Genomic DNA, 21,205 nt, shown 5'->3' with positions numbered 1-21,205 from the left:
TTATATTCCCTTTCACTATTATTTATATTCCCCAAATGAATGAGAACATATAATGTTTGTCCTTCTCCGACTGACTTACTTCACTCAGCATAATACCCTCCAGTTCCATCCACGTTGAAGCAAATGGTGGGTATTTGTCATTTCTAATAGCTGAGTAATATTCCATTGTATATGTGGAGGTTCCTCAAACAGTTAAAAATATACCTGCCCTACGACCCAGCAATTGCACTGTTGGGGATTTACCTCAAAGATACAAATGCAATGAAACGCCGGGACACCTGCACCCCGATGTTTATTTTTTTAAATCTTTATCTTCTTTGAGTTTCCCAAATTTCTTGTTATTAATTTCTAATTCAATTTCTTGTTGTTAGATAACATATTTATATGATTCCAGTCCTTTTAAATTTGTTAAGCTTTGTTTTATTGCCTAACATGATTTCTGGAGAATATTTTATGTATACTTGAGAAGAGCAAGTAGTCTAATGTTGTTCACTGGAGTATTCTAAAGGTAATTATTTGGACTTATTGATGTATTTTTTTCTTCTATTTCATTGTTGATTTTCTGAGTAATTATACTATTATTATTGAATACAGGGCTTTTAATCTCTCCAACTATTATTGCTCAGCTGTCTACTTTTCACTTCAATTCTGCCATTTTTTGCTTTCTTTATTTTGGAGGTAATTTGTTAGGTGTATATAATTTCATAACTGCTTTATTTTTTTCATGGAATGATTTTTTAAATAATTATAAAATGTTCCTCTTTTTCTCTAATGACATTTTTGTTTTTTGAAGGTCTATTTTTATGATATTATTGATTTACTTCTCTTATGGTAGTTGTTTGCATACTATATCTTTTCCATCCTTTCATTTAAACCAGTTATTATCTATGAATCCAAAATGTGTCCCCCATAGGCAGTTTAATCTTAGAAGTTGTGTTTTTTTATCCAATCTGATATAATTTGTTTTTAGATGAGGTTTTTAACCCATTTTCATGTTATTATTGATATTGATGGATTGACATCTGTCTTGTTGCCTTTTGTTTTCTATACCTCATGTCTTTTTGTTCCTCTCTTCCTTTCATGTTGTTTTCTTTTGAATTAGTTATTTTCTCTTATAATCTTTTAATGTCTTTGATAATTTTCAAATTATATTTTAACTTTTTAATGTTTGCCTAGAGTCCCAATATGCATTTTAGTCAAAATCACCCCAGATTCATACTGACCTAATTCCAATGAGATATAAAAACTTTACTGCAATATAATTCTATTCTCTCTGTCCCTTTTGTACTGTTATTATTATGTTTATTATGACCATATATTACAAATTCAAAAAAACATTGTTTTAATTATTACTTTATTTAATCTTATGGATCTAAGAGTCTGAGAAGAGAGAACAGCAAAAATATAGAGGATTTTTTATGAGCATATTAACCTTATTTGCCATTTTGATTCTTTTAATCTCTTCCTATGGAATTAAGTTACCATCTGGTACCATTTCTTATTTTAGTATAGCTGTATGCCCTAAGGTCAAAATATTTAATCCCTCCAACCAATCATGCCACGTGATTTATGGAAAAAAATACGTTTCCCAAAATTTTAACCAAATATCATAACCTTAAAAGTACATGATCTTTCTGGGTTTCTTAAAAAGTCCACACTGTGAGAAGGTTAACCTAATTACCCTTATTAAAAATGTAAGGATAAAGAAAAGGCCTTAATTCCAGAAATTGGTCAAACTACTTAACTGTCTGAGATTCTAGAAGACCTTGAGTTATTAATTTGCATTACCATGGGAATAATTAATTTGCACTAGTACTTGGTTAATGTAGGGGAAGAAGCAGAGAAACTGTAATGGGAGCTTGTTTTAGTAAATTTATTTCCATTTCCCCACTTTTAAGTAAATCAAAAATAACACCAGAACATACAGAGCACTTTTTCCTTCTTTTCTTCACTCAAATCCCAATTATTAGATTGTGACTGGGTATGGTGAAAGCTGGGCACATACTCTAAGCACTCCATAGGTCCCCTGCCCACATAAATTCAGTTAATCCTCACAACAACCATAAGCAGGTGTAATGATTAGATTTATGTGTCAAATTAGCTAGGCTCTAATTCCCAGATGTTTGTTCAAACATCAGTTTAGATATTGCTGTGAAGGTATTTTTTAGATATGGTTAACATTTAATCTAGTAGACTTTTATTAAAGCAGATCACTCTCCATAATGTAGAGAGACCTCATTCAATCAGTTGAAGGCCTTAAGAGAAAGTCTCAGGCCCCCTGAGGAAGAAGGAATTCTCCCTCCAGACAGCCTCAGGATTCAAGATTGCAACATCAATTGCTACTGGAATTTCCAGACTCCAACCTGAACTATCACTTAAACCAAATACACACACACACACACACACACACACACACACCAATAGGAGATATATATAGAGAGAGAGAAGGATTGTTTGTATTATTGCTATTTTTTTCTATGAGAACCCTAATTTATGCAGTAGGTATCATTATCTTCATATTTTTGATGAATAAAGTGAAGTGATATAACTTTCCCAGGAACACACAGTTGAGAAATGGCAGCTAGCTAAGTCCTCGTAACTCCAAAATCTGTAGTTTTGCCTCTCATTTCATCACATTAAAAGTTAGCATGAATGAAATTGTCTTTTTATGCCCCCTACACTCCCAGACCCCATATATAAAATAATTATATTTCTGAAAAAGGTTAATAAAGAGTAAAATTCTGGAGTTCAAAAACTTTTTAAAACTTATTTTAAATTTATGTATATTTAAAAATTAGATCCTGGTCCTACTAAATATTGCTATTACTATGGCAGCAGAAACTGTGCTCTGTGAAATGGAATTTTAAGGCAATTGATGCAAATAACTTAGGAAACAAAAGGAAGTGCAGATTTTACCTCCATTGTTTTGTTTTTCTAATTTTAATCTGGCTTTATACTCACAAAGTATTTTGATTCTTGCACTGATTGTTTTTCATCTGTCAGGGAAAAATGTCAAATGATGTACTGGATTCACAGCTTCTGTCCTGGTTTGAATTGGTTAAGTCTGTCAAAATAATCAAACTTGTTTGTTCATGTAGATGAAGCTTGTGAGAAATAATGGATAAGTTCATTTCTTTTCACATTCCCTCACAATATCAGATTAAATGTATACATATCATACATGATTACAATATTTCTAAATATTAATAAAATATTAAATGAAATGACTGAGAAAGGGTCACCTGGGTGGCTCAGTGGTTGAATGTCTGCCTTTGGCTCAGGTCATGATCCTGAGGTCCTGAGATCGAGTCCACATCAGGCTGCCCACAGGGAGCCTGCCTCTCCTTCTGCCTATGTCTCTGCCTCTGTGTGTCTCTCATGAATAAATAAATAAATAACATCTTTGAAAGAGAAAAATAATAAAGCACTGGGAAAGATTATTTATATTAAATCTATAATAGCTAGAGTAGAGTGGACATGGAAAAAATACAAATTAAGCATCTGGTATGGTAAATGACAACTCAGCATGTGGTACATCAGTCTATATAGCTAAGTGGTGAATAGCCCTCCCACTCCATTCTACATTTTTTGCTCCTTACAATTTGTTAGATATGTTCTAAGGAGCTATGAAAAGGAAAGGGTATTCTGGGTCATCAAGTAACTCTGTCTTAAAAATATTACTCTCCAAATTTTATAATATCTACATTTTATAATATAGGGATTCAACAATTCTATGCATTACTCTGCACTCATCAAGATAAGCATTCTTTAATCCTCTTTGTCTATTTAACCCCTCTCTCCACCCACCTCAACTCTGGCAAACACTAGCTTGTTCTCTGTACTTGAGAGTTGTTTTTGGTCTCTTTTTTCTTTGTTCATTTATTTTGTTTTTTTAAATTCCACATATGAGTGAAATCATATGATATTTGTCTTTCTCAATCTGACATATTTCACTTAGTATTATACCTTGTAGGTCCATTCATGCTGTTGTAAATGGCAAGATCTCATTCTTTTTTATGACTGAGTAATATTCCATTACCACATTTTATTGATATATTTTTCTATGAGTGGATACTTCGGTTACTTTCGTATCTTGGCTAAACAATGCTGCAATAAATATAAGAGTGCATATACTTTTTTGAATGAGTGTTTCATTTTCTTTGTTTAAATACCGGGTAGTGGTATTATTGGACATATAGTAAATCTATTTTTAATTTTTTTAAGGAATCTACATTCTGTTTTTCACAATGGCTGCACTAATTTGTGTTTCTACCAACAAGACATGAGGGTTCCTTTTCCTCCATATTCTTGCCAAAACATTTTATTTCTTGTCTTTGTTATTCTAGCCATTCTGACAAGTATAAATTGATCTCTCATTGCGGTTTTGATTTGCATTTCCCTGATTATTAATGATGTTGAAACAAAATTAAAAATAAACTGTTAACAGGGGCGGGGCAAGATGGAGGAAGAGTAGGATCCCCAAGTCACCTGTCCCCAATAAACATAGATAACCTTCAAATCATCCTGAAAACCTATGAATTCGGCTTCAGATTTAAAGAGAGAACAGCTGGAATGCTACAGTGAGAAGAGTTCACGCTTCTATCAAGGTAGGAAGACAGGGGAAAAATAAAGAAACAAAAGGCATCCAAGGGGGAGGGTCCCCACGAGGAGCCGGGCTAAGGCTGGGGCGAGTGCCCCCAGGACAGGAAAGCACCGCCCGGGAGAAGCAGGGGCTTCACTAATCTTCCCAGAGGGAAAGGCGCTCACAGGGAGTTGGAGCAGGATCCCAGGAGGGGCAGGGATGCCCTCAGGCTCCCTGGGACACTAACAGAGGACCTGCGCCCTGGGGAGAGCACGCCACACCCCGCGGCCGAGCTCCCTAAAGGGCTGCAGCGCGTACCCAGCTGGACCCGGGAGCAGCTCTGAAGCGGTTCAGGCGGCAGCTCCGCTGGGAGGAAGCTGCGCACCCCGGGAGCAGCTCGGAAGCGGCTCTGGCGGAGGCTATGCTCGGAGGGGGCTGCGCAGCCCCAGGAGCAGCTCGGGAGTGGCTCCGGCAAAGGCTCCGCACGGAAGGGGGCTGCGCAGCCGGGAACGCGATTCCAACAGCGCAGGCCCGGGGGCACAGGGCGCCAGGGACTCAGCCCAAGATCTGGCGCTACCCCCGGTACAGGCAGAAGCCAGGAGAGCACAGGACAGCAAGGACGCTCTTACCACTGGGCGGCCCCCACCTGAGAAGATCAGTGGCCTCCACCCCCGGAGCATCCAGGCCCTGCAGACTGAGAGCTCCCTAGTTTCTGCAGGAGCTGACTCAAGGGCTGGAGAGCTGGCCGCCATCACTGTTGTTGTTCCTCCTGGGGCCTCACAGGATAAACAACCTCCACTGAGACTCACAGTGGCCTCACAGGATAAACAGGTTAAACAACTTTCACTGAGCCCTGCCCCAGGCTGGGGGCTGAGCAGCTCCCCCAAGTGCTAACACCTGAAAATCAGCACAGCCGGCCCTTCCCCCAGAAGACCAGCTATAGGGACAAGGGAAAAACAAATTATTGACCAAGGAGCACTGGAAACTTCCAGGGGAAGTCGAGGGATTTACAGTATACAGAATCAGAGGATACTCTCCCTTGTTTTTTTTTGTTTGTTTGTTTGTTTGTTTGTTTCTGTTTGCTTCCCCCCCTTTTTTTCTTCTTTTTTTCATTTTCCTTCTTTTTTTTTCTTTTTCTTTTCTTCTTTCTCTTCTTTTTCTCCTTTTCCCAATACAACTTGTTTTTGGCCACTCTGCACTGAGCAAAATGACTAGAAGAAAAACCTCACCTTAAAAGAAAGAATCAGAAACAGTCTTCTCTCCCACAGAGTTACAAAATTTGGATTACAATTAAATGTCAGAAAGCCAATTCAGGAGCACAATTATAAAGCTACTGGTGGCTCTAGAAAAAAGCATAAAGGACTCAAGAGACTTCATGACTGCAGAATTTAGATCTAATCAGGCAGAAATTAAAAATCGATTAAATGAGTTGTAATCCAAACTAGAGGTCCTAACGACGAGGGTTAATGAGGTAGAAGAACGAGTGAGTGACATAGAAGACAAGTTGATGGCAAAGAGGGAAACTGAGGAAAAAAGAGAAAAACAATTAAAAGATCATTTGGATAGGTTAAGGGAAATAAGTGACAGCCTCAAAAGGAAAAAAATCTACATTTAACTGGGGTTCCCGAGGGCGCCGAAAGGGACAGAGGTCCAGAATATGTATTTGAACAAATCATAGCTGAAAACTTTCCTAATCTGGGAAGGGAAACAGGCATTCAGATACAGGAAATAGAGAGATTCCCCCCCTAAAATCAATAAAAACCGCTCAACACCTTGACATTTTATTAAATAGTGAAGCTTGCAAATTCCAAAGATAAAGAGAAGATCCTTAAAGCAGCAAGAGACAAGAAATTTCTAACTTTTATGGGGAGAAATATTAGATTAACAGCAGACCTCTCCACAGAGACCTGGTAGGCCAGAAAGGGCTGGCAGGATATATTCAGGATCAATCACTTAATAACCAAAGTTAAGAAATACTTAGATAATAATACTTATGCTTGGTGACTTCAATGTAGCACTTTCTACAATCAATAGGTATTCTAAGCACAACATCTCCAAAGAAACAAGAGCTTTAAATGATACACTGGACCAGATGGATTTCACAGATATTTACAGAACTTTACATTGAAACGCAACTGAATACATATTCTTCTCAAGTGCACATGGAACTTTCTCCAGAATAGACCACATACTGGTTCACAAATCAGGTCTTAACCAACACCAAAAGATTGGGATCGTTCCCTGCGTATTTTCAGATCATAATGCCTTGAAATTAGAACTAAATCACATATTTAAGCTCTAGTAGCTTCTTTGTGACTTCTTTGAGAGAATATATATATCTTGATATCTGTCAGTAGAAATAGTATTTCTTCATCCTTTCTAATTTGGGTACCTCTTGTTGATTTTTTATTTTTTATTTATTCATCATTTGTCTGGTTAGAGCTTCTAGTAAAATGTTGAACAGCAGTGGTGAAACAGGTATCCTTGTCTTGTTCCTGATCTTAGGAGAAAAGTTTTCAGTCTTTTAACAATTGAAAATGATTTTAGAAAAAAAAAAAAGAAAAAAAATAAAATGATTTTAGCTATAGGTTATCATAAGTGTCCTTTATAGCATTCTGTATTATATTTGTCTAGCCTAGTTCTCTAGGTCTTTTCATCATGAAATGGTATGGAATTTTGTCAAATGTTTTTATTACATGAATTGTGATGATCATGTGTTTTTTTTCCTTCAGTCTATTAATATTCTGTATTGAAATAATTGAATTTCTTATGATGAACCACCTTACGTTTGTGGGACAAATCTTGCTTGTTCATGGTGTATTTTCATATACTGTTACATTCAGTGTCCAAGTAGGTTGTTGAAGATTTTTAGATGTATATTAATAAGAAATAGTGATCTGAAATTCTCCTTTCATTTGCTGTCTTTGTCTGCCTTTAGTTTAATAGTAATGCTGGTCTCATCTAATGTAATAGCATTCTATCTTTTATTTTTCAGAAGATTCTGGAAGTTGGTTTTAATTATTTTTCAAATGTTTGGTGGAATTCACCATTAAAATTATTTGGTCCTGGACTTTTCTTTGTTGGGGGGATTTTTTAAAGTTTTTATTTAAATTCCAGTTAGTTAACATACAGTGTTATATTAGATTCAGGTGTACAATTTAGTGATTCAACACTGCCAAGCAACTCCTAGTGCTCGTCACAATGAGTGCATTCCTTAATCCTCATCACCTATTTAACCCATTCCCCCACCCATATCTCGTCTTGTAACCATCAGTTTGCTCTTTACAGTTAAGTAAAGACCATATGCAAAAAAACCCACAGCTAACATCGTCCTCAATGGGGAAAAACTGAAAGGATTTCCTCTATAGTCAAGAACAAGACAGGGATGTCCACTCTCACCACTGTTATTTAATTTAGTTTTGGGTGTCCTAACCACAGCAGTGGAGGATTTTGATGACAGATTCAATATCTACTCTTTCTAGTTCTGTACTGTACATATTTTCTGTTTTTTTTTTCTTGAGTCAATTTTGGAACTTTTTTCTCAGAATTTTTCCATTTCATCTAAGTTTTCTAATTTGTTGGTATACAATTGTTTATATAGTATAAACATAGTTTTATAGTATTTTCTTATCCTTTAAATTGCTTTAAGATTAATAGTGTCTTCATCTTTATTTTTTTTATTTTAGTATTTTGAATACTTTCTCTTTTTGTCAATCAAGCTACAGGTTTTTTATCCTTTTTAATTTTTTTTAATTTGAGTATAATTAACATATAGTGTTATATGAAATTCAGGTGTACAATATAGTTATTCAACAATTCTATACATTACTTAATGCTCCTCATAAGTATACTCTTAATCCTATTCAACTATTTCACCCATCCTCCCACTGACCTCACCTCTGGTAACCACCAGTTTGTTCTCTGTGTTTAAGAATCTATGTTTATTTATCTCTTTTTTTCTTTGTTCATTCAAGTCGCAGTGCTTTTTAAGATAAGTTTGTTTGAGTGCAATTGACATGAAATTTTATTTGAGGTTCTGGTGTAAAACATGGTGATCAAACTTTATTATGCATTATGCTATGCTCACAAGTGTAGGTATCATCTATCTCCATACAACTCTACTATAATGTCATTGATTATATTCCTTATGCTCTGTCTTTTCATCCCGTGCTTTTTCATTCCATAACAGGAAGCCTGTATCTCTCATTTTCCTTTACCCATTTGGCCCAACTCTACCCATCCCTTCTGGCAACCATCACTTTGTTCTCTGTATTTAAAAGTCCAATTCTAATTTGTTTGTTTATTCACTTCTTTCTCTTTCTTTCTTTCTTTTCTTTCTTTCTTTCTTTCTTTCTTTCTTTCTTTCTTTCTTTCTTCTTTCTTTCTTTCTTTCTTTCTTTTTCTTCTTTCTTTTCTTTCTTTCCTTTTCTCTATTTTGCTTCCATCTATGAGTGAATCATATGGTATTTGTCTTTCAATGTCTAACTTATTTCACTTAGTATAATAATTTCTAGAGCCACCCATGTTGTCACATATCATATGGTCTCAAAATTTTGTGGTTGCCTAATATTCCAGTGTGTGTGTGTTCCACAACTGCCTTATCCATTTGTCTATTTGCATTTGTTTTTATTGAAGTTCAGTTGGGCAACATATAGTATAACACCCAGTGCTCATTCCATCAAGTGCCCTCCTCAGTGCCCATCACTCAGTTATCCGAACCCCCAGCCCACCTCCCCTTCTGCAACCCTTTGTTTGTTTCCCAGAGTAAGGAGCCTCTCATGGTTTGTATCTCTCTCTAATTTTTCCCAATTCCTCTCCTTTCCCTTATAATCCCTATCAATATATCTTATATTCCCCATATTAGTGAAACCATATAATGCTTGCCCTTCTCCAATTGACTTACTTCACCCAGTATAATACCCCCCCAGTTCCATCCATGTTGAAGCACACGGTGGGTATTTGTCTGTTCTGATGGCACAGTAATATTCCATTTTATAAATATACCACATCTTCTTTATCCACTCACCTTTCAATGGACACTGAGGCTCCTTCCACAGGTTGGCTATTGTGGACATTGCTGCTAAGAACATGTGGGTGTCCATGTCCCAGCAATTCTCTACATCTGTATCTTTGGGGTAAATACCCAGTAGTGCAATGCTGAATCAAAAAGGGTAACTTTTTGAGAAATATTCACACTGTTTTCCAGAGTGGTTGCACCAGTTTCCATTCCGACCAACAGTGCAAGAGGGTTCACCTTCTCCACAACCACTCCAACATTTCATGTTTCCTGTCTGGTTAATTTTTGCCATACTCATTGGTGTGAGGTGGTATCTCATTGTGGTTTTGATTTGTATTTCCCTGATAGAAAGTCAATGAGAGAGTTTTCTCATGTGCCTGTTGGCCATGTGTATGACTTCTTTAGTGAAATTTCTGTTCATGTGTTCTGCCCATTTCATGATTGGATTTTTTGGTGCTTGCGTGCTGAATTTAATAAGTTCTTTATAGATCTTATATACTATCCCTTTATCTGATACATCATCTGCAAATATCTTCTCCCATTCTGTAGGTTATCTTTTCGTGTTGTTGATTGTTTCTTTGGCTGTACAGAAGCTTTTAATCTTGATGAAGTCCCAATAGTTCATTTTTGCTTTTGTTTTATTTTTACTTCATAGATGTGTCTTGCAAGAAGTTGCTGTGGCCAACTTCAAAAAGGATATTGCCTGTGTTCTTCTCTAAGATTTAGATGGATTCTTCTCTCACATTGTCCAAATTTCCTGAAACCATTTGTTAAAGAGAGTGTCTTTTTTCAGTGGATATTCTTTCCTGCTTTGTCAAATATTAGTTGATGATAGAGTTGAGTGCCCATTTCTGGGTTCTCTATTCTCTTCAACTGATCCATGTGTCTGTTTTTGTGCCAGTACCACACTGTCTTGATGATCACAGCTTTGTAATACAGCTTGAAATCCAGCATTGTGATGTCCCTAACATTGGGTTTCTTTATTAATATTCCTCTGGATATTTGGGGTCTTTTCTAGTTCCATACAAAACTTAAGATGATTTGTTCCAACTCTGTGAATAAGTCCATGGTATTTTGATAGGGATTGCATTAAACATGTAAATTTTCCTGGGTGGATAGACATTATCACAATATTTATTCTTAAATTCATGAGCATGGGATGTTTTTCCATGTCTTTCTGTCTTCCTGAATTTCAGAAGTGTTCTGTAGTTTTTAGGATATAGATCCTTTACCTCTTTGGTTAGGTTTATTCCTAGGTATATTATGCTTTGGGGTGAAATTGTAAATGGGATTGATTCTTTAATTTCTCTTTCTTCAGTATCATTGGTAGTGTATAGAAATGCCACTGATTTCTGGGAATTGGTTTTGTATCCTGCCACATAGCTGAATTGCAGGATGAATTCTAGCAATCTTGGGGTGGATTCTTCTGGGTTTTCTACATGCAGTATCATGTCATCTGAAAGAAGGAAAGTTGAACTTCTTCTTTGCCAATATGAATTCCTTTTATTTCCTTTTGTTGTCTGACTGCTGAGACTGGGACTTCTAGCACTATGTTGAAATCAGTGTTGAGAATGGACATCCCTGTCATGTACCTGATTTAGAGAAAAGGTGGTCAGTTTTTCTTCATTGATAATGATACTCACTGTGGGTTTTTCATAAATAGCTTTTAAGACTTTGAGGAATGTTGCCTCTACGCCTACAATTTGAAGAGTTTTAATCAGGAATGGATGCTGTATTTTGTCAAATACTTTCTCTGCATATATTGAGAGGATCGTATGGTTCTTATTTTTCTCTAGTTGATGTGATCTATGAAGTTCATTATACTACATGATTTTAACCATCCTTGCATCCTGGGTATAAATCGCACTTGGTCATGGCGAATAATCTTCTAAATGTACTGCTGGATCCTATTGGCTGGTATCTTGTTGAGAATTTTTATATCCGTGTTAATCAGGGATATTAGTCTATAATTCTCCTTTTTGTGGGGTCTTGGTTTTTAGAATCAATGTGATGCTGGCCCATAAAACAAGTTTGGACATATTCCATCTCTTTCTATCCTTTGAAACAGCTTTAGTAGAATAGGTATTTTTTCTTTAAACGTTTGATAGAATTCCCCTAGGAAGCCATCTGACCCTTGACTGTTGTGTCTTGGAAGGCTTTTGATGACTGCTTCAATTTCTTTGCTGGTTTTTGGCCAGTGCAGGGTTCCTATTCCTTTCTGTTCCAGTTTTTGCAATTTGTGGTTTTCCAGAAATGCATCCATTTCTTCTAGATTGCCTAATATGTTGGTGTATAGTTGCTGATAATGTTTCTAAAATCGTTTGTATTTCCAAGAAAATAATAATAATATATAATATTTTGGATAATACTATCATTTGGTTGTGATCTCTCCTTTTTCATTCATGATTTTATTAATTTGAGTCTTCTCTCTCTTCTTTTTAATAAGGCTGGCTAATGGTTTATCTATCTTATTAATTGTTTCAAAGAACCAACTCCTGGTTTTGTTGATCTGTTCTACAGTTCTTCTGGTCTCTATTTCATTGAGTTCTGCTCGAATCTTTATTATCTCTCTTTCTGTTTCGTGTAGGTTTTACTTGCTGTTCTTTCTGCAATTCCTTGAGGTTTGAGGTTTGATTGTGGTTTTTTTTTTTCAATTTTTTGAGGGAGGCTTTTATTGCCATGTATTTCCCTCTTAGGACCACTTTTGCTGTATCCCAAAGATTTGAACAGTTGTACCTTCATTTTCATTAGTTTCTATGAAACTTTTTAATTATCCTCTAATTTCGTGGCTGACCAATTCATCTTTTAGTAGGATGGTCTTTAACTTCCATGTGTTTGAGTTTTTTACAAAATTTTCCTTGTGATTGAATTCTAGTTTCAAAGTATTGTGGTCTGAAAATATGCAGGGGACAATCTGAATCTTTTGGTATCAGTTGTGACCTGATTTGTGACCCAGTATGTGGTCTATTCTGGAAAAAGTTCCATGTGCACTTGAGAAGAATATGTATTCAGTTGTATTTGGATGGAAAGCTCTGTATATATCTGTGAAATCTCTTTGGTTCAGTGAATAATTTAAGGTCCTTGTTTCCTTGGTGATGTCCTGTTGAGAAGACCTGTCATTTCCTGAAAATGCCATGTTGAAGTCTCATTACTGTATTTTTTTAAAAAGATTTTATTTATTTATTCATGAGAAACACAAAGAGAAGCAGAAGCACAGGCACAGACAAAAGCAGGCTCCCTGTGGGGAGTGCAATGTAAGACTGGATCCCAGGACCCTGGGATCATGACCTGAGCCAAAGGTGGGTGCTCAAATACTGAGCCATCAAGAAGTCCCTCTTAGTGTATTATTATCTAAGTATCTCTTTACTTTGCTTATTAATTCATTGATATACTTGACTACTCCCACATTAGGCACATAAATATTAATACATGTTAGGTCTTCTTGTTGCATAGACCCTTTAAATATGATATATTGTCACTCTTCATATCTTACTACAGTCTTGGCATAAACTTTAATTTATCTAATATGAGGATTGCTACCCCCAGCATTCTTTTGAGGATCACTTGCATGGTAAATGGTTCTCCATCCCTTCATTTTCTAGACTGGAGGTGTCCTTAGGTCTAAAATGAGTCTCTTGTAGACAGCATATAGATGAGTCTTGCTTTTTATCCAGTCTGATTCCCTGCGTCTTTTGATGGAACCGTTTATCCCATTCACATTCAAACTATTGAAAGAAATGAACTTAGTTTCATAGTATTATCTATTCAGTCCCTATTTTTGTGTATTGTTTCTTTGGGATCCCTCTTTCTTTTACAGGGTCCCCCTTAGTATTTCTTGCAGAGTCGGTTTGGTGGTTACATATTTTGTCAGTTTTTCCCTATACTGGAAGCTCTTTATCTCTCCTTCTATTCTGAATGACAGCCTTGCTGGATGAAGTATTCTTCTTTCCATGTTCTTCTCATTTAGTACCCTTAATATATCCTGCCAGCTCTTTCTGGCCTCCCAGGTCTCTGTGTAGAGGTCTGTTGTTACTCTGATATTTCTCCCCAGAAGTGAAGAATCCCTTGTCTCCATCTGCTTAAGAATATTCTCTTTATCTTTGAAATTTGCAAGTTTCACTATTGAGTGTGGAGGTGTTGAACGGTTTTTATTTATTTTGGGGGGTCTCTCCATCTCTTGGATCTGAATGCCTTTGAATTTCCCCAGATTTGGGAAGTTCTCAGCTATGATTTGTTCACATATATTTGTGGTCCTCTCTCTCTCTCTCTCAGCCTCTTTTGTAATCCCAATTAGATGCAATTCATCCTTTTCCAGTTACAATTTATTTCTCTCTAAGCCTTTCCTCATGGGCTCTAAACTGTTTTTCTCTTTTTCCCTCACCTTCCTTCCTTACTTGCTATCAACTTGTCTTCTATGTCACACACTCTCTCTTCCACCTCATTAACCCTAGAAGTTAGATCATCCAGTTGAGCTTGCATCTCATTTAATGTATTTTTAATTTTGGCCTGATTAGATCTCAATTCTGCAGTCACAAAGTCTCCAGTGTCCTTTATGCTTTTCTCCAGAGCTGCAAGTAGCTTTATAATTGTACTTCTGAATTGACCTTCTGACATCGTATTGAAATCCAAATTCTGGGAAAAACAAACAAATAAACAAACAAAAGAAATCCAAATTCTGTAATTCTGTGGCAGAGATTACCATTTCTGGTTCTTTTTTTTGTGGTGAATTCTTCCTTCTAGTCATTTTGTCCAGTGCATAGTGGCTGTTTGAGTGGGCTGAGTCAAAACTATCAACCATGACCTAATTAAAATACACTCTAGATTATTCTGAAGAGGTCAGAGACCGGAAAATAAAAGAAAAAGAAGAACACAACAAAATTTTAAAAAGAAGGACCACTAAAGAGAAAAACAAGTTTTGAAACAAAGTACTAAAAATAAAAAGCCAAGAAAAAAACAAAGAAGAAAAAAGAAAAAAAGAAGAAAAAGTAGCAAAGTAAGGAAAAAGAGAAAAAAAGGGAGGATGCTGCTGGTGATCAAGTGGTAGTTGAGAGAGAATGTAGTCTACCTGAGGGGTACTAGAGGGTGATCTCTTCTTGGTTCTGAATGTATTTTGTTCTGTATGTTAGAAGATGATAAATCCCAAATTTATATAAACCAGCAATACTTCTAGCAAGCCCCAACATTGACCACCAAAACATAAACATAATAAAAGAGGGGGGCAGAATGTGAAGGAAAAATGAATATAATCTCACAGAATGAGCCAACAGCATGTTCCACTTGGTTCTGGCTGTATATTGGTCATGTTTTACAAAGTACTAACGTCCACCGTTTTAAAACCAACTGAGGGGGAAAAATTAAAAAAATACAAACGAATAACGATATCTAGTATATTTGCCAAAATTAAAATGAATATGTAGAAGAGAATCCAGAAGTTAAAAATATACCTAAGACATGTAATTGTAGAAATATGAAAGTCAAAAAGGAAAAAAGGGGGCAATATGGTGGAGGAGTAGGGGTCCTCACCTCACCTGGACCCACCAACTTACCTAGATAACTTTTAAACTGTCGTGAAAATCTACGAATTCGACCTGAGATTTAAAGAGAGAACAGCTGGAATGCTACAGAGAGAAGGATTTTCACTTCTAACATGGTAGGAAGCTGGAAAAAAAATAAAATAAAAAGAACCAAGTTGGGGAGGGGCACTGCAAGGAGCTTGGCTAAATCCAGGCAGTGAAAGCCTCTGGGACAGGAAAGTCCACCCCCGGAGATGTGGGAACTTTAAAAAATTTGAACTGGGTTCTTCCAGGACAGAAAGGCACTTAGCAGGGAAATCGGGCAGAGTTACAGGAGGGCCAGAGAAGCCTCCAGATTCCTGGAGTCACTAATAGAGGAAGTGCACCTGGGGAGAGTGCACCACACAATGCAGGTCAATGTTGGTAAAGGGCTGTAGCGCACAAAGTTGGGGCATTCAGGAGAAGCCTCTTGGTCAGGAGGGCAGCTCAAGATGGAGGTGTCTGCGCCCTGCTTCCTTTGGGAGTCATGGACTCAGGAACAGGATTCCAGCAGCACAGGCCCCAGACCCTAGGATGCCAAACAGACACGGCTTATGATCATGCACGCTCCCTGGGACAGGAAGAAGCAGAGAGGGCACAGGACATGAGAACACTCCTGATGCGGGGCACCCTGCAAGCTGTGTAGATCAGCACCCCAGTGCCAACCCGAGAGCATCTAGGCCAGTGCACACTAGGAGACTCTGTTAGTTACTGCAGGATCTGACTCCAGGGATGGAGACCTGGCTGCTGCCAGAGTTGTTCCTCCTGGTTTCATCCTCTCCCTGGGAGAGGTGGGGCCACCAGGGAACAAAGGCCTCATGGGGTAAACAGTGCTCACTGAGCTGGAAACTGACAGGGGGTGGGGCAGCTCCCCCAGGTATACACACCTGAGAATCAGCACAGGGGGCAACTCCCCCAAAGACCAGCTGGAAGGACAGGGGAAGAGCAGGTTCTTGAGAAGCAGCACTATAAATCTCCAGGGAAAGTCGTGGGATTTACAGTATACAAAGCCAGAGACTAACCCTCCTATTTTATTTTTCTTCCTTTTTCCAGGACAACTCATTTTTATATCAGACTGTAAATTGCCATCTTTTTCTCCTTTCTCACATAAACTACAATATTTTACCACCTCTTTATTTTTAAGGTTCTTTTTTTTTTTGACTTTCATATTTCTACAATTACAGGTCCTAGATATATTTTCCACTTCTAGATTTCCTTCAACATACTCAACTTAATTTGGGGAGATATACAAGATATTTTTTTGTGTGTGTTTTTTGTTTTCTCTACTTCATTTTGTTCTACAATGGCGGAAGTTAATATCTTCTAAAACATGACCAACATGCATCCAGAACCAGGTGCTATACTGTGCTGGCTCATTCTGTGAGATTCCTTATTCCCATACTAACCCCCTCTTTTATCTCATTTGCCTTGGGGGTCAATGGTAGGGCTCTCTACAAATATTTCTGGTTTATATAAATTTGGTACTGAGCATCTTCAAACATACATAACTTAATAAACTCAGAACTGAGAGGATCATCCTCTAGAACCCCTCAGGGAGATTACATTGTCACTCCACTACAACTTCATCACCACCACCATCTACAAGTACCCACGCCATTTTTTTTATTTTTCTTTGGGATTCTTGGCGTTTTATTTTTTACTACTTTGTTTTAAAATTTGTTTTTCACTTTAGTAGTCCTTTTGTTGTCTTTTGTCCTTATCTTTGTTTTCAATTTTTGGTCTCTGACCTCGGCAGAATCACCTAGGGTGAAATTTACTTAGGTCTTTGTTGATATTCTGGACTCAGCCTGCTCATACACCACTCTGTGCAGAGCAAAATTACTAGAAGGATGAACTCACCACAAAGGAAAGAATCAGAAGTGGTACTATCTGCTACATAGTTACAGAATTTTGATTACAATTCAATGTCAAAAAGCCAAATCATAAGCACAATTATTAACCTACTGGTTACCCTGGAAAAAAGCATAAAGGAATCAAGAGACTTCATGCCTGCAGAATTGAATCTAATCAGGCTGAAATTAAAAATCAAGTAAATGAGATGCAATGCAAACTGGAGGTCCTAGCGATGAGGGTTAATGAGTTAGAAGAGGGAGGGACATAGAAGACAAGTTGATGGCAAGGAAGGAAGCTGAGGAAAAAAGATAAAAACAATTAAAGACCATGAGGAAAAGTTAAGGAAAATAAATAAGCCTCAGAAGAAAAAATCAACGTATAATTGTGGTTCCAGAGAGAGCCAAGAGGGACAGAAGACCGGAAAGCATATTTGAACAGATCATAGCTGAGAACTTCCCTAATTTGGGGAGGGAAAAAGGCATTTAGATCCAGGAGACAGAAAGGTCCCCACCAAAATCAATAAAAACTGTTCAACACCTCGACATTTAAGAGTGAAACATGTAAATTCCAAAGATAAAGATAAGATCCTTAAAGCAGCAAAAAACAAGAGATTCCTAACTTATACAGAGAGAAATTTTAGATTAACAGCGGACCTCTCCACAGAGACCTGGCAGGCTAGAGAGGGCTGGCAGGATATATTCGGGGTCCTAAATGAGAAGAACATGCAGCAAGAACACTCTTTCCAGCAAGGCTGTAAGTCACAATAGAAAGAGAGATAAAGAGCTTCCAAAATGGGCAGAAACAGAAGGAATATGTGACCACAAAACCAGCTCTGCAAGAAATATTAAGGAGGACCTTGTAAGAGAAAGAGAAATCCCAAAGAAATAATCCAAAAAACAGGGCCTGAATAAGTATTATTATGACACTAAATTCATATCTTTCAATAGTAACTCTGAATGTGAATGGGCTAAATAATCCCATCAAAAGACATAGAGTTTCAGACTGGATAAAAGGGCAAAACCCAACTATTTCCTGTCTATTAGAGACTCATTTGTGACCTAAGGACAACTCCAGGATGAAAATGAAAGGTTGAAGAACCATTTACCATTCAAATGGTCCTCAAAAGAAAGCAGGGGTAGCCATCCTTCTATCAGATAAACTAAAGTTTATCCCGAAGACTGTAGTGAGAGATGAAGAGGGACACTGTATCATACTTAAAGGATCTATCCAACAAGAGGACCAAGAGGACCTAACAATCATGAATATTTTTGCCCCGAATGTGGGGGCTGCCAAGTACAACAATCAATTAATAACATGCTTAGATAATAAAACTCTAATTATAGCAGACTTCAACATGGCACTTTCAGTAAATGACAGATAGTCTAAGCACAACATTTCCAAAGAAAAAAGAGCTTTAAATGATATACTGGACCAGAAGGATTTCACAGATATATACAGAACTTTCCATCTGAACACAACTGAATAGACTTTCTTCTCAAGTGCATGTGGAATTTTCTCCAGAATAGACCACATATTGGGTCTCAGATTAGGTTTCAACCCATACCAAAAGATTGATTTTATCCTGCATATTTTCAGACCACAAAGCTTAGAAACTGGAACTCAAACACAAGAAGAAATTTGGAAGAAATTAAAACAGTGGAGGTTAAAGAGCATCCTGCTAGAAGATGAATAGGTCTACCAGGAAATTAGAGAAGAATTAAAAAGATTCATGGAAACTAATTAAAATAAAGATAGAACCTGTCAAGTCTTTGGGATACAGCAAAAGCAGTCCTGAGAGGGAAATACACCACAATACAAGCATCCCTCAAAAAATTGGAGAAAAATACACAAGCTAACCTCGCATCTAAAGGAACTGGAGAAAGAACAGCAAGTAAAAAGTATAGCAAGCAGAAGATGAGAGTTAATAAAGATTCAAGCAGAACTAAATGAAATAGAGACCAGAAGAACTGTAGAACAGATCAACAAAACCAGGAGTTGGTTCCTTGAAACAATTAATAAGATAGATAAACCATCAGCCAGCCTTATTAAAACCAAAAGAGAAAAGACTCAAATTAATGAAATCACAAATAAAAGAGATCTCAACCAATACCAAGCAAATACAAACGATTTTAAAAACGTATTATGAGCAGCTATAAGCCAATATAGCAGACAATCTAGAAGAAATGGACGCAATTCTGGAAAACCACAAATTACCAAAACTGTAACAGGAAGAAATAGAAAACCTGAACAGGGGTTCCCTGGGTGGCGCAGAGGTTTAGCGCCTGCCTTTGGCCCAGGGCACGATCCTGGAGACCCGGGATTGAATCCCACGTCGGGCTCCCGGTGCATGGAGCCTGCTTCTCCCTCTGCCTATGTCTCTGACTCTCTCTCTCTCTCTCTCTCTGTGTGTGTGTGTGTGACTATCATAAATAAAAAAAAAAAAAAAAAAAACCTGAACAAGCCAATAACCAGGGAGGAAATTGAAGCAGTCATCGAAAACCTCCCAAGACGCAAATGTCCATGGTCAGATGGCTTCTCAGGGGAATTTTATCAAATGTTTAAAGAAGAAACTATACCTATTCTACCAAAGCTGTTTCAAAAGATAGAAAGGGATGCAATACTTCCAAACTCATTTTATTAGGCGAGCATCACCTTATTTCCAAAACAAGACAAAGACCCCACCAAAAAGGAAAATTATAGACCAATATCTCTCATTAACACAGATGTAAAAATTCTCAACAAGATACTAGCCAATAGGACCGAATAATACATTAAGAAGATTATTCACCATGGCCAAGTGGGATTTATCCCTGGGATGCAAGGTTAGCTCAACACTGGTAAAACAATCAACGTGATAGATCATATCAACAAGAGAAAAAACAAGAATCCTATGACCCTCTCAATAGATGCAGAGAAAGCATTTGACCAAATACAGCATCCATTCCTGATCAAAACTCTTCAGAGTGTAGGGATAGAGACAGCACTCCTCCGCATCTTAAAAGCCATCTACAAAAAGCCCACAACAAACATCTTTCTCAATGGGAAAACACTGAGAGCCTTTCCCCTTATACAAGGAACATGAGACCGATGTCCAGTCTCACCACTGTTAGTAAACATAGTACTAGAAGTCCTACACTCAGAAATCAGATAACAAAAATAAATAAAAGGCGTTCAAATTGACAAAGAAGTCAAACTCTCCGTCTTCGCAGATAACATGATACTGTACGTAGGAAACCCAAAAAACTCCACCCCAAGAATGCTAGAACTCATATAGCAATTCGGCAATGTGGCAGACACAATACAAAATCAATGCCCAGAAATCAGTGACATTTCTATACACTAACAATGAGACTGAAGAAAGAGAATTTAAGGAGTCAATCTAAATGATTGATCTAAATGTGAGGCAAGATTCCATCAAAATCCTAGAGAAGAACACAGGCAACACCCTTTTTGAACTCGGCCACAGTAACTTCTTGCAAGATACATCCACAAAGGCAAAAGAAACAAAAGCAAAAATGAACTATTGGGACTTCATCAAGATAAGAAGCTTTTGCACAGCAAAGGATACAGTCAACAAAACTAAAAGACAACCTACAGAATGGGAGAAGATATTTGCAAATGACGTATCAGATAAAGGGCTAGTTTCCAAGATCTATAAAGAACTTATTAAACTCAACACCAAAGAAACAAACAACCCAATCATGAAATGGGAAAAAGACATGAACAGAAATCTCACAGAGGAAGACATAGACATGGCCAACATGCACATGAGAAAATGCTCTGCATCAGTTGCCATCGGGGAAATACAAATCAAAACCACAATGAGATACCACCTCACACCAGTCAGAATGGGGAAAATTAACAAGGCAGGAAACCACAAATGTTGGAGAGGATGTGGAGAAAAGGGAACCCTCTTACACTCTTGGTGGGAATGTGAAATGGTGCAGTCACTCTGGAAATCTGTGTGGAGGTTCCTCAAAGAGTTAAAAATAGACCTGCCCTACGACCCAGCAATTGCACTGTTGGGGATTTACCCCAAAGATACAGATGCAATGAAACGCCAGGACACCTGCACCCCAATGTTTCTAGCAGCAATGTCCACAATAGCCAAACTGTGGAAGGAGCCTCAGTGTCCATCGAAAGATGAATGGATAAAGAAGATGTGGTTTATGTATACAATGGAATATTACTCAGGCATTA

General features: G+C 37.4%; 1 protein-coding gene across 4 annotated transcripts in view; it reads left to right on the top strand.

Annotated features, from left to right (window-relative positions):
• SH3BGRL (SH3 domain binding glutamate rich protein like) overlaps positions 1-21,205 on the top strand; it is a 356,563-nt gene that overhangs the window by 146,584 nt on the left and 188,774 nt on the right. The gene's annotated exons all lie outside the window — the stretch shown is intronic.

Source organism: Canis aureus, chromosome X, assembly GCF_053574225.1.
Source record: "Canis aureus isolate CA01 chromosome X, VMU_Caureus_v.1.0, whole genome shotgun sequence".
NCBI classification, from domain to species: Eukaryota; Metazoa; Chordata; class Mammalia; order Carnivora; family Canidae; genus Canis; species Canis aureus.
This window is presented reverse-complemented; position numbering and strand designations above follow the sequence as displayed.